The sequence below is a fragment of the Ursus maritimus genome, unplaced genomic scaffold (assembly GCF_017311325.1).
Source record: "Ursus maritimus isolate PB19 unplaced genomic scaffold, ASM1731132v1 scaffold_7, whole genome shotgun sequence".
Taxonomy (NCBI): Eukaryota; Metazoa; Chordata; class Mammalia; order Carnivora; family Ursidae; genus Ursus; species Ursus maritimus.
This window is the reverse complement of record NW_024426885.1, coordinates 7,433,929-7,448,733: the sequence shown is the minus strand read 5'-3', so window position 1 is coordinate 7,448,733 and position 14,805 is coordinate 7,433,929. Positions and strand designations below refer to the sequence as shown.

At 43.2% G+C, this 14,805-nt stretch overlaps 1 protein-coding gene across 2 annotated transcripts in view; it reads right to left on the bottom strand.

The window, feature by feature from the left end:
• The window catches only part of FAM53B (family with sequence similarity 53 member B), a 109,381-nt gene extending 107,514 nt beyond the window's left edge, over nt 1-1,867 (bottom strand). For both annotated transcript variants that reach the window (XM_040624805.1, XM_040624804.1), the window contains exon 1: nt 1,735-1,867. The gene's annotated coding sequence lies outside the window, so the exon portion shown is untranslated. The remainder of the gene's footprint in view (nt 1-1,734) is intronic.
• Nucleotides 1,868-14,805: the final 12,938 nt, after the last annotated feature.

Here is a 14,805-nt window from a genome sequence, read left to right as displayed (position 1 = left end):
TTTCTGTTTATCTGGCTGTCCAGAGCTGGGGGCGGGGGGCAAACCCCACAGATCTGCAATTCAGTATCAAAAGTGTAACTGAGACAAGTTACTGCTAAGTGGATAAATTAAAATGAAACTAAACCTGGCCAATCAGCAACAGTTTCACCCCGTCTGCTAACTCCATTCCTTCCCAAGTCCTCAAAGCGGGTGACATCCTTCAACCGAGTCTAAGATCTGGAGCAAGGAGGGATCCCCTTCCAGCCTGTGGGAAGCGCTGGGAACACATATGCTAGTGTGTCATTTGGAAGTCTGCTAATACGTTGTAAGCAGCACAAGACGCTTGCCTGGCTTCCCAGGCCAATAAACAATGCCATTCCAACTCCTGCAGCAGTCAATAGAAAACAGTCCCCTGTCTCCGCCATCCAACAATTCAACAAACATTTGTTCCTGTTGAACAACCGTCAGCCCGGCTCCATCTGCACCCGCTCCGGCAAAGCGAGCGCGGCGGCGGCGGCGGCGGCACCAATGCCCTGCCCCAGGGTCCCGGGACCGGAATGCAGCCCACCGAGGGGCCACTCGCCCAGCACCACCGAGTCCGGAGGCTGTAACGTATGGAAGACTCGGAGTGTGGCCTATAGGAGGCAGAATCCCATTCATCAAATGCTGCAAAGAGCTGTTCTTTGTTCACCATCTTACGAAGTACAGTACGTGTTAATGAACCCCGGCGGTCAGATGGAGGGAGCCCGGCTTCAGGGGGTTTCCGGGGGGCGAGGGACCCGAGCAAGCTAGCTCGCGCGACTCGCCGGTGCTCCGCTGCTCTGTCCCGCGCCACGAGCATTGTTCCCCAAGTCTGCGAGCGGGGGTGGGGATCAGGGGGGTGCCCGCGAAGCCCCTTGGAGCAACGCAAACCGAGGGCCCTCCCCGGACTCTGGGTGTCCTCGCCTCCTTCGTCCCTGCCCCAGTAAGAGAAACTCCCAGCGGGAAAGCTGACTCCCACTGGCTTGCAAATCAAGGACTGGCAAAAATGTGACTCGACCAGTGTGCCCGTGCCGGACGGCCCTTCTCGCCATGTGCAAAACCACGCCGGCGCCCCCCATTCCGCAAGACCTGCGCCGCCACCCCGCGGGCTTCCGCACCCCCGCTCGGGGCAGACCACCCCCTCACCCCCAGTGCGACCGTCCCGGCCGGTCCGGCAGCCGCGGAGCCCACCGCTGTGCGCCCGCATCCCGGGGGTGGCGGACGCAAACTTCCGCGAACAAAAGAGTTGTCTGCAAACGGTGCGGGAACTTCGGGGCGAGCCGGGGCGCCCGGGTCCCCGGGTCCTGGCGCATTCGCCGCTGCCGCGAGCAAGGGCTCAAGTTGAGACGCGGAGAGGAGCACACCCCCCGGCGGAGCCGTCCCTGCACCCGCCCGGGGGAAACACAGACTTTTCTGCAGGGGCCGGGCTGGCTCGTTCTCCTGGCTGCGCTCTGACAAGTCTCACGCCTGCACCGGGGGCGACACTCAGCGCCCCGAGCCCACCGACCCAACGCGAAACAAGGCGAAAAAAAGGAAACCAGCAACACTTAAAATAATAATAATATGATAATAATAATAATAATAATAGTAATAATAAAATCTTAAAACGGCAAGCCCAGCACACGCTCGAGCGGGGTCCCTCCAGCCTGCGGCTGCGGCGCACACGGCAGGGACCACCGCTCGGGACCGGCCCCCCCGGCCGCCGCCGCCGCCGCGCGGCCCGGGGTCGCTTACTGTGCGAGGCGGGGCGCTCCGGGCGCGGGCCCCGCGCCGTCGCCGCCGGCGCTCGCCAAGTCGTCCGGGCTGCCCGCCGCGCGTCCGCCGCGCGCACGCTCTCCTGCCGGCGCCGAGCGCTTTGTACCGAGCGGCTCCCAGGGAGGAGGAAATCGACTTGTCACTTCCTGAACTGTTTGCAACTCGTCCCTTTAACCGGCCCCGGCCAGGCCGCCCGCGCCCGCCGCTCCCGCCGCCGCCGCGGGGCCGCCCGACCGCGGCTGTGTGTCCTGGGTCGGGCGCTCTGCCGCGGCGTCGCGGGGCCGGGCGCTCGGCGGCGGCGGCGTCGAGAGCCGGGCGGCGTGCGGCGGCGGCGGCGGCAGCGGCGGGCGAGTGTGCAGTGCGCGCAGCCGCCGGTGGGCGGGGAGTGGGGGGGTCGCGGCGCGCCGCCGGCGGGGCTAGAGGGCGTCCTGCGAGCTGAGCCGCGCGCCGCTCGCCGAGCTCGCGCCTGCGAGGCCCCGGGACGCGGGAAGTGGCCCCGGGCCCGGGCAGCGCCGCCGCCGCCGCCGCCACCACCCCGCGGCTGCCCGGGCCCGGAGCCACGGGTCCCGCGGGCGTCTTCCCCCGCCCCCCGCACGAACCGGGGCAAAAACTCTGGGCCGCGTGGACTTCAGACATCCAGCTTCCGGGTTGTTGGGTTTTGAGGTTTCAAAAAAACGTTCATTTCGGTGGCGTGCTGGGCGGCAGGGGAGGGGGGGCGGTGTTAGTGTTGTCACACTTTGGGAAAATAAAGCGCTGGTTTCCCAACTAGGGGCGCTGATCGAAATAAAGGAATGTGTACTTCAGAAGCCACATGCAAAATATATGCAACTGGTGAAGGAAGGATTTGTGGTTGCTAAGCAGACGCAGAGCATGTTTCGTTCTGTAACTTAGGATGTTGACTTAAGTTCAGGAATGTAACCCTGATAGAATACGCAGAGTATTTTCATTGTACTGCTCACCTGGGGGAGGGGGACTGTTTTCCTAGTGAAGTGAAGCCCTAGATTTCCCATTACTCCGTCCTACTAGTGTATGTTATTTTATTGACCTTGTATCCAAAGAGATTTTTAAAGAGGTTTTTTTCTTTCTTTTTTTTTTAAAGAACTCCCCTATGCCTGTTTTGTGTTCTCCTTTGCCAAAAAAACAAAACACCTCATTACTTTACATGGATTGTGTCTGCGCCATTTGAATGGTTCTATTCATAAATCAGGGAACTTTTTCTGTTGCTTCTAGGAACATTTAATTGGTTTTAATCCAATGTTTCAATCCCAGTATCAAACATAAATGAACAATTAACTTCTTGAGCTTGTATGCACTTGGGAAACTATTATATTTCATGGCTATTGCTGAAATATTTCAGTTTCCCATCACACCGGGCCCATTCTTTTTCAGAAAGCCATGTGCTAACATCTCCTTTCACACCAGCTCCAGCTCCAGTGATTTCTTCTGCAAGATTAGGATGAACAACCATCAGAAGGATGTGTGTCCATTCATTCAAATAGATGATGTGGGATATAACCAATTCATCCTTCAAAAGCCAAAATGAGCTAATAGGCAGAATGCTAAGATACTGATATCCTTATCTATAAACATTGCTTTAAAAGAATTTATCAAGGGCCAATTTTGAAAAGAACGAGAACCAAGTCTCCCCAAGTTAAAGAAAGGCACAAGGGATAATTTGAGAATCCTGCTACACTTCCCTAATGCCATCTTATCACTGTCACTGTGGCCTCTGAGAGCTTTTAAGAATATAGTTTAATTTACTTTTTATTAGGAAGCCTAGAGTGACTCCTGCTGGCAAACATTAAGCTTATTCCTACAATTACCAGTTCATCGGGTCAATGGAGAAAACAAAATGGGGGGGGGGGGTTGTCCAGAGCCTGGAGACAATTATTGCAACCATGATTCCTGTTGCTTTCAGGATGATTTTTAGATTCACAAAATTCCAAGGATTGTGGTTATGGCAAGCTCTTTGCTGCAACGCCTCCTTTCCAACCTAAAGCAGCCTGTTTTTCTGGTTCTGAGGCTTTCTTGCAAGTGCACAGAACTAAAATACCTGCTTAAGGAGCTGTGCTACTAACCAATGAATAGCTATTTCTCATGTACTTAATTTGAAGCTCCAAAGGCTAAAAAATATATACATTAAGGCCTGTGTCACTTAACCTTCCATATTATGTGGTTCTTCCCACATTTGCAGTAAGTCCTATAGATCTAAAACACCCCCAATTTTTAGGGTTATGCTACATAGTTATTTATTATTTAAAAAGTCCTACCCAAAAGGTTGTATATTAGAGTTTTGCTCAATTCAGAAGAATAAATATAAACTCAGTCGCACTCTGGATGTAAGACAATGTAAGCTGCAATTGGGGGATGGGGGGCTAAGCTGTCTACCTTTGTTCAATCCTTAAAGGTCAAAACCAAATCAAAACCAGATTTAGAGCACAACCAGGCACCTAAACACAAATTCATAAGCCAATTTAGGAATCAATCCATAAATAATCCAAGAATGATCACTTGTAACTTTTCCATTATCACTGACCAACAACACTAACTTGGGTAAACCATGAACACTTGGGAAATATAAAATGTAGGGGATTACATACAGTCTCACTCCAAGACCAACATATGAAACCCAGGGATAAAGCACAACAATACTGGCTCTCCTGGCTCTGCTCAAAGCAGAAAGACCAAATGGAGGGATGCTTGGGTGTATGGCGCGCATCGTGTCTACTTAAAACTGCCTAGGAGAATTTAAACTGGGCATCACTCTGTACTAGACAGTTCCCCTATTCCAAGTGTAAAGCTCTTAAGCAACAGAAGACAATAAGGGTGTATTTTATTAAGAAAGGGTGTAACCAACTATAACCTGTATCAACAAGCTAATCAAGTATTCACCTAAGCACATTTGTGCAGAGGAGGGTAAAGGTTGGGTTTTAATACGCACTAAGGAGTGTCCTAGGTAGTTAGTGGGTGTTTTATTTTTGTGCCTTTAGAACCAGATTAATGGGATATTCAAGGAACAAGGAGCTAAGCTTTGAAGTCTGAGCAAGTACCAATCACTGTTCAGTTTTACCCAACAAATCTATGTGTGCCTATAGTTGTAAAAAGAGTTCACCACTAAAAAGTGATAAACTAGTTTGTCTCTGAGAATAACAGTATTCTTTTTAGAATAAAGTGAGTGAAACAAACATCAAACTTGTTATACATTGGACCCAACAGCACAGTATGCAGATGTGTGTATTAACCCCTTTATTTAGCTTCCAAAAGCCACTGCCTCTTTGTCACAACTGTTGTATTAAAAGCCAGTCATTCACATTTCACACTGTCCTTTCTAAATCTGAAAAGATCTTTTATAAAGCAGAACCTTTTAAAATTACTTATAATAGATGATGGGAAGACAGACATTACCAAGTCCACCTGAAGCATTTTCAAAGAAATTGGCTACTGAAAGAAAACAAGTTAGCAAAATACACTTCTTTGAATATGTAAAGTTTTTGGCTATAAATGAAGCCAAAAATCTGAATCTACTATAGGGACAATTTTCTTATATAGATCTTATGTAAGTTCTATAATTGTTCCCACATCTATGAGCCAGCTACAACTAACAGCCCTACCTACATAAACATGTGATGACACACTAATCCTTCTGTTCTTTCCTTTCTGTCCTTTTTATATGGTGTTCTGAAACCTTTCCACTGATGAAAATGAATTATAGCTCTGGCTGGAATCTCTCTCATATAGACAGATAGATATATATCTACACATAGAGAGGAGGGTATCTCCCATATCTATGCACATACCTTTTTTAAGAGGTACTTTGGTTCTTGAAGACAGTTATTTTTTGATTCAAGAACTAAATAAAACAAATTTATTTTCATTGAAAAATAACCATGGCAGTGAATTTAATGATACCAATCTAACTCCTTTGATACAAAATGAGAGTTGAAAGCAGCTTGAAGCGGAATGCCTATTGAAATCAGTGCATGCGAATCTGCACAGCTTTGTAACCAAACGTCTAGCACCATTGAGGTAAGAAGCATGCCAGCTGGGATGGCATTGTGCACCACGAAGTGTGGGTTGTAAGCCTAAGTCCTGAACACAAACCCTGGTTTCCAAGTTGGCAGGTGCTGAAAACACAGCAAATGTCACGCTTGCAACTCACTGGATGGAAGAGTTCTGGGTAATGTAAGCTAAAAAGAACAGAGCAACAGTTAAAACTTATTTCAATTTGATATATATATTTTTTTATTTTTTTTTTTTGGCAAGTTAATAGTAGCTATTGGTGTTATGTGCTACCAGAAAATACAAACATGAAAAAACAGACACTGACAAGTTTATGCATGGTAAATAAGCAGAAGTAAGTATAATGAAGGCTTTTCACAATCTACATTCAAAGTTACTGGTATATGTAAAACTTATCAAACCTATTGCACTATTTTAATAGTAACGTTGAAAAGCATAATTCATTCCTGACCTTTCCCTGATCTATTTATGATCTGAGCTGAAGTACTCTAATATCACTATTAACATGGTTAGTCACCCACAACCTAGCTTGGCCTCAGTTATTCCACCAAATACAGAGCTAAAACCAAGTCACAACATTTTCATATTGTTACACATTAAGTTTTATCTAGAAAATATTTCAACAGCACACCCACACTAAATGTTTATGCTATCACCTTCAGATGAAAACCATTTCAATTTTTTTCTTATATATCCTTTAGTGGAATTCAGATTTAGTATTTATGATACAAGCCTAAAATTTAACTTAATTTTTCTCTCCTGTCAACTATCTACCATATAAGTCACTGCCTCAAGAAAAATCTATTTTTATCTCATCCCAAGTGATATGCTCAAAGCTACTGCCATCCTGCCTATCCCCATAAAAATGAAACAGTGAATTTCATTTTCACTAGGTAGAAAGAAACTGTGAAACTACATAGTTTGTGATTTCACAGAGTTTGAATACCCAATCTAAAGACTGAATCCTTTGGATTTAAAATACCAAGAAAAAAAAAATCAGTCTCCAGCTCCAAAGGGTAGAACATCCCTGGGAGCAGTATGAAAAGAACATGTGCCCTACATACCAGATTCGCCTGTGAATTTCTTAACTCTCCTCAGCAGTTTGTCAACTTTCTATTTTAACCAAAAGCAAAGACATTTTGTTTTATTGTATCCATTACTGTTTCTGAGGGACTAGTCTTGCCTATTTTGTATGCACATACCCTGCACCTGACCTGAAACAGAAGAACTGATAGAAGAAGTTAGCTTGCTATTTTAAATACTACTTTACAGCTTCTCTTAACTTTCACAAAGAAATAAAACAACAACAAAAAATCTTGATCAAAACCAGGTTACTTAACCATTGTACTATTAAACTACCTAACCTTAGTAAACTATCCTAGGGACATACATCATTATCATACTGACCTCATCCCTATAGAGCTTTTTAAAAATAGTTCAGACTTAAGCTCTCTGAGGTTGACCAGAGAAAGTGACACCGCTCTGGCCAGAATTTCTCCAGTCACACTAAGCAGCCCAGGCACTGAGATAGTTACTTAACCAACAATAAAAAGGTTAAATAAACAAACAAATCTGAAACCCAGTGTTTTCTAGACTAGTACAAACAACGGATTCACTGTACATTACATACGATACTGTCAGTTCCAGTATAAACTAAGGGATAAAGTATTACCCAACATCAAACTTTGAAATGTCACTGTGAATGGCACCATTTACTCAACTTAAAACAAGGAAAATAAATATGATTCAATGATCAAAGAAATAAAATCCAGATGATGCAAGGTGGAAATCAATGATAAGACCTTAGCCCACTGCTTCCTAAATGCCCAGGAAGACCCAAATCCAACTCGGTTTTCATTAAACCTGATGCATGGTTAGTTGAGGGCCCTGCTCGCAGTTCCCTTGTTTCACGTCACTGGAAATAAAGCCTTAGCATGCAGACCTAATGAAGGAAGGTGCACCATGCCCTTGACCAATTCCAATGCATCCACATGAACATTTTCCCCACCCTTCATGACTAAATTTCCCCCTACATTTACTACTAAATAATTACCACTTAAACAGACAATAATCTTAAATCTGAGTATTCTTAAGGAGTCTGCTGAAACACATCATAAAGAACACTTGGTGAAAATCTGGCATTCTATCTGGTCCGCATTTCTTAGCTAAATAAAAAGGTGCTTCAGCACCAGCCCTATCTATAGACTCAAGAAGGAGCTACACAGTAGGATTTTTTAAGAGGTTCTGAAAGGCCCACCTGTTGCAAATGTTCACTCTTACTCACTTATCTACCACTCCTCCTCACTTCCCTCATCTAAACACTCTTAGAATACAGTCGAACTGAAAACATTAACTCAGTGGCACTGAGGGGTAAAATCTCAAACAAGTCCATACATTAGCTGCAATGGGAAGAAGGGTTCTTGGAGAAAGGACTAGTTACTGGTGTGTGCTAGGAATCATGCTAAGCTGCTTCATACTGATTCTTCTCATTTAATATTCCTGACTCTGTTATATAAGGTTTCCACAACTGCTTCTCTCTCCACTACACCAAACTGCTTCAGAGAAATGTGAAGGAAAACCACGTTTAAGTATGTATTACTATCCATTAGGCACTTTCCCAGCACCTTTAACATACTTCAGCATCCCTGAGGGGGATAAGCAGGTATAGGACACAAAGACAGTAACCACAAAGAGAGGTTACAAGGCCTGAGAAGGGCAGACCCATGTACTATCTACTCGAGCAGGGGTCTCTGTGTAGCATGAGAAGGTAGACGTCTCAGGACCCTGGGACTTTATGGTTCTAAATTAGGTCATCTGTGAGTATGATTCCTTTGTGTTTGCTTAGGCCCAATCTTGACCTCAATCTTGCTGTATGTAAAACTGAAGGAGACTAAACAATCAGATGTTAATTTCTGAGATTCTTAGATAAAACATAGCTATGGTCAAACAAATACAAACTGAATTATCAAAAATACATATGAGAGACAATCGATACCAAAATCTAAAGTTTACCAATGAATGCACAAAGATGTTTTAGATGGAAAAATACACGACTTTTTGCTCCAAGTGTTTTATTATATGTACATCTATTTCTCCTATACATAAACACCTTGGCTTAATGGAAAGATAAAATGACCTAACAACTGATATTTAGCTAATGGGAGCATTGAAACTTCTCATATATAGTGGAAACCTATTTCATAAGCCCTTCTCTAAATCTTAGGTCAATTTCAGTAGGTATAATGGACTGAATGTTTGTGTCCTCCCTCAAATTCACATGTTGAAGCCCTACCCCCCAGTGTGATGGTATTTGGAAGTGGGGCCTCTGGGAGGAATCAGGGTTAGATGAAGTCATATGGGTGGAGCTCTCCTGATGGAATTAGCGCCCTTCTAGGAAGAGACACAGGAGAGCCTGCTCCCATACTCACTCTCTCCCTTGTAAGCATACACAAGGAGGCTGTGAGAACATACAGGGGGATGGTAGCCGCCTGCAAGCCAAGAGCAGAGGCCTCAGAATGAAGCCTACCTTGTTTGCACCTTGACCTTGGACTTCCCAGTCTCCAGCCTGTGAAAAGTAAATTTCTATTGTTTAAGCCACCCAGTCAATGGCAGCCCAAGCTGACTAGCACAGGGGTAGAGAAGAACTTTAAGTATCACCTACTGAACGCCCTCATTTTACAGAGAGGAAAACTGAAGCCCAGAAAAGGAAAGCGACCTGCCTATATTCTAATCATTTTTTTCCTCCCAAATTTAGTATTTTTTTTAAAAATCATTTCTCTTTGATATTCACTCTATTACTTAACAGATTTTAAACACTAGGTTACTACAAAATGAAAGAAACGAAAATAAATTTCAAGTTCAGAAAATAATCTGATACTACATGTGTCTCAAATTAAATCGTTAATCAAATGGACTTAATAACAAAATGATCCCTCTTACTTCTGACTATCTAACATCTTTATCATACAGAGATTCCAAGAGGAAAGCTCAGAGCACTAAAGCAACAAACCTCTGGAAAAAACGGGCTTATTTCATAGAGGCGTGCAATATGTGGATTTCCGCCCAGAGCTTAATCTGGTTAATTACTTTTTAATTAAATAATAACCACAACGATCAGCACTTGCAACTACAAAGCCATATGGAATTCAGTCCTATCTCTTGAACAAACTATATTATCAATTTTTTGACCCAACTGGTTTTCTTCAGGAAATCAGAGCCTTCCTTCTGTATCTGTGAGGGTTTCCCACAAGGAATAAACAGCTCTGACTTGTGTGCCTTGCTTATGATTGCTTCTCAAAAATCAACAAATATTATCCTCATTCAGAACAACAGCATAAAAGCAGTTAAGCTGAATCACAAATGGGCCTCCGAGGTTACATTTATAAATAAGACAACATGCAGTTTTTCATTCACAATTTCAGGCCTGTCTTCCAAAACCTGCACACGGCTCTTTAATTCAGCCCAGTATGTTTTATTAAATGCCATATTATGCTTTTCCCCATTCAGACTCCAACTAGGCTTCTTGTTGAGGACATGCAAGGAAAACTTAATTACTGCTGCTTCAGTGCATCTAAATTTATTTCATTACCAGAATCAACCGAGTAGGGGCTAGATGCTGTCACAGAAAGGCAGACGGATATGGAATGTAAACTGCTCCTTCCTCCCCTCCTCCCCCGCCCACCCCACCCCTCAAAGTTCCATGGTTGGAAAGCATCCTAATTTTTTTTTTTAGCCAGGATGTACTAAAATTAGATGGGAACAAAGGACTGACATTTTCATACTAGAGGAGGGGTGAGGAGAAAACGTGCGCTGGCAGCGCCCACTCTCTTCTCCATTTAGCTCCCTCCCCCCGGCTCTGCCCATCTTTGACAAGCAGCATGGAGGGCCAGAGCAGGAGAGCTGTGACCATCCCAAAGGCACTTCTATTCTGCCAGAGTCACACGTAATAATAAACTGCTTCATCTTAAGTATGTTAATGAAGAGTGAGAAGTACAGTTGCGTCCCCTTATTCAACAGGACTGTTTTCATATTTCTTTTTAAGTTCCTCACATAATATCCAGGATATGCTAATCCTGGTTCATGTGTAAATTTTTAGGTATTTGGGGAAAACAAATGTGTTAGATTGGCTTTTCTTAAAAAGCTTCTGGAGAGCATGCACAATAAAGATCACTCACGAACTTACTTATTTTCTGATGCAGTAATAACAATACATATTTTAAGATAGAACATAAATAAAAGAATTTATCATTTCTTCAGAATGCGCCACTTAAAAATGAAAAAAGTACATTTTGGTTTTTTCCTATCTTCCTCTACAAACTGGGCAAGTAATCTGCAAACACTCTAAGGCACAATTGATCTCTTGGTTGTAAGTCTTGCTTACAATGGTATCAGCATGACAAAAGTACATTCTGCCAGCCTCTACATCCAGTTTTTGAAGTTCTACTCCATAAAAGCAGGATATTGATACATTCATGTCTTGCGAATTATTCCTATCTTTTTAATTTGGTTTCCCTGGGCCTAAACTACAGGTCTACACAGTGACAGCTCAAAATTCAGTTAGAGAAGCCCTTTTAATGATTAGTCTAATGCACTGAGTTGTAAAGATTTTTAAAACTCAGTAAGTACCGACTCAAGCTCTCTTTTTTCCTGGTTACTGGAGCCCATCTTGACATCTAAGCTGGAAATGAATGATCTTTCAACAACACTCCAGGGATTTTGCTAAGGTCATATTCAATCATTCATTAGGCTTCTTACCCCTCGCTTTTCAGAGTTCTATTGTAGAGCTGGTTTTATTCAGCATTTATGTAGCCTGTGGGCTTGGGTATTTGTCTGCTTAATGTTGAGTTTCATTTCTATGCCCCTAACATAGGAATCCATCAATTGACCAAAGAATTTCAAACTATTCTTTTACTTTTCTAACAAATTGCATGGTGTGTATGAAGAATAAATTAGCATTAATTTTCTTCCATTAACTGTTAATAAAACATGCTCATGTGCTCCCCCTTCATCTAAGGACATCTCTGTTTCCTGCCTAACTGAGAAATGACAAGGGTTTCCTAATTTTTTCCCACTCAGCAATTGTCCTTCAACCTACCATGCTCCTGGTCTCCCACAATCAAGCTCTAGGTCATGGGCAGCCTCCTTCCAGTGAAGTGTACTAGACAAGACTCCTTTCAGAGCCCATCAACACACCCCCACACACACAATTAGCTAAAGAGGTTACTACTGTGGAACACAAGACACTTGGTCTCTTGCTTTCAAAGCAGAAAGCTGTCTCTGGAGCACGTACACTCTAGTTCACAGTGCCAACAACAGGAAATCAAACCCAGGCCTCCCCACAGCAGCAGAATGCTGGCCTGGAGAGCAACTGAGTTTTCACATTTGTATATATTTTCTTTATGGACTACCAGACACATACACGCACGCATAAATACATAAAATAAAATTATTTAAGAAAATATAAATCACAGTCTACTGACATAAGCAGGGATACTCTATTTCTTTGCACATCGATTTAGGGAAAATTATTTCAAAGGTTAGAAGCTAACATAGGTTCCTTAAAAATTAAGCTGTCTACTATACTCCGGATGAACATGAATTAGGGTCAACATATAGTACTATATAACAGTATCATAGAAAATTAAATATAATCATAGTGAACAGAAATACATTATTCACTCAAAGACTAAAAGTCTTTTGTATATGTTTACCTCCCTTCTTCCCCCAAATAACAGAAAACTGCATGCATGTCACAGACGAAGAAGAAAGGCAAACTTGCTGCTACTACAATGGAGGGAAAATCGACTCAAGGACAGTTTGTACTTATTTTAAAATGGCTTCAGTCAAGCTGCCAAGAGTAGTGTCAGGTTTGATTCTCATATGCATAAATGCCAGTCCCAAAAAGCAACTCTAACTTGTGCACCTGGCTTAAAACAAAATGTTCTGAAAACTTTGTTTGTTAATTGGTGTAACCCACCCATTCAGCCTCAAATCCCTCCGGACCGGCCTTCGCGCTTCCTCCACACAGCAGCGCCCCGCTCTCAGCAATAACGTCTAATGAGAAGCAACAATGGAATGGCGTGCAGGCTCTGGAGAGAAACTTCGTTTGCATTTCAAACAAGTTTCCTCAAAATAAGAGTGTCTTTTGGTGAAATAAAATTACAATTCCAACTTCTTATGCAGAGAAACCAGCACTCACTACATAACTCACTGCTCCTTTTTATAACCGTATAATTTCTTCCAGTTACCCACACAGTCTTGTGCTTTAACGAAACTCTGTTTAATAGTCACATATTTACGACTTGCTTCAGTAACTTGGGGCCATTTACTAGCCTGGTTTTTAAAGTGTGGTATTATTTGAAAATACTAATTTACTGTTCGCATTTTGGCACCTTCCATTTGTTCTAATTTCAACCTCTGAGAGGCCAGCTTCCAGCAGGATTAACTGATTAGGAGAGATGACGAATCCCTTCTCCTAACCTGGGCAACAGCTCCATGATTCCCCCAAATCCTTCATCTTTGCAGACGGAACATACATACCCCTCCACGAGGGTGACTTGAAGAGCTTTTCAACAAAGGCCCGCTCCAAGCTATCAGTGAATCAAACCCAATGCCTCAGGCTGGTGACACGGAAAGCCCATTTTGTTAGAGTGGTGCTTTATTTTTTTTTTTTTTTAAAGATTTTTATTTATTTATTCCACAGAGATAGAGACAGCCAGCGAGAGAGGGAACACAAGCAGGGGGAGTGGGAGAGGAAGAAGCAGGCTCATAGCGGAGGAGCCTGATGTGGGGCTCGATCCCATAACGCCGGGATCACGCCCTGAGCCGAAGGCAGACGCTTAACCGCTGTGCCACCCAGGCGCCCCTAGAGTGGTGCTTTAAAACAGCAATACGAAACAACTCAAAACTCTGAAAAAAAGTGCTTCCACACTACTATCATATTTGACATCAAGGAACAGCAATATGAAAAAACAACAAAGACCAGATCTCAATAAATTATTATAAACTATTTTTCTGTGGTTTGAGATCCCTCGCCTAGTTTGTAAAATCAAAACAATTTTTCTATAAGTTTAAATCACATATATTTTGAAGTAACTTCTCAACTCTTTACATATTAAAAACTAAAGCTTTTCAAACAATGTTATTTGTGTTGAAAGCTTATGTAAATGTCTTTGGTTATCTTGGGCAAGGCAGGTAGTAATCTTAATGGTTGATTAATGTTGATTTAAATCAAACCCCTCTTTTCCGCCCACCCTCCCACTCAGAGACAAAAAGAAAAGAAAAAAACCCTGTAATACTAGGTTAACATTTGCCAAACAAAAACACAACAGACCCGAAAAGCTGAAAATCATCAAAAATTGTATCACTTTAAAATTTGTATTTTTGTATTTGTGGCTCCAATACGAAAATATTAGCCCAAATACAAAAATGGCATTATATATTAACATATCTCTTCAAAAACATTAATAAATATGGGGCACCTGGGTGACTCAGTCGTTAAGTGTCTGCCTTCGGCTCAGGTCATGATCCCAGGGCCTGGGATCGAGCCCCGCTTCAGGCTCCCTGCTTGGAGGGGAGCCTGCTTCTCTCTCTCTCCCTCTGCCTGCTGCTCCCTCTACTTGTGCTCGCTCGCTCTCTGTCAAATAAATAAAATCTTTAAAAAAAAAATTAATAAACTGTTTCTCTTGCTAATTAGCCCTAACTAAAACATCTTTGACCCCATGTCCCTGAAGGCTTACATATGCGTAGAGCTTACACCACCCTTTCACAAAAGAGTGACACTATTCAGTTCCTGACTAGGCAGGTCTGTTAAGACAAAAGGGAGATGGAGAAAAGTAGCGAAGGATGACTCACTAACTCACAGTCCACAGACTAACGCTGTCACTAACAAGGAGCTGTAGAGCTCTTGAAAATTCAACTACCCAATTTCTCTGACAGTATTTTCTCTGGAGCAGTCCTGGTTCCCCTACTGAACTGTAAGTACCAATAAGGCAGAGACTTGGTACCTGGGAAGCAGAATATGCCAGGGCA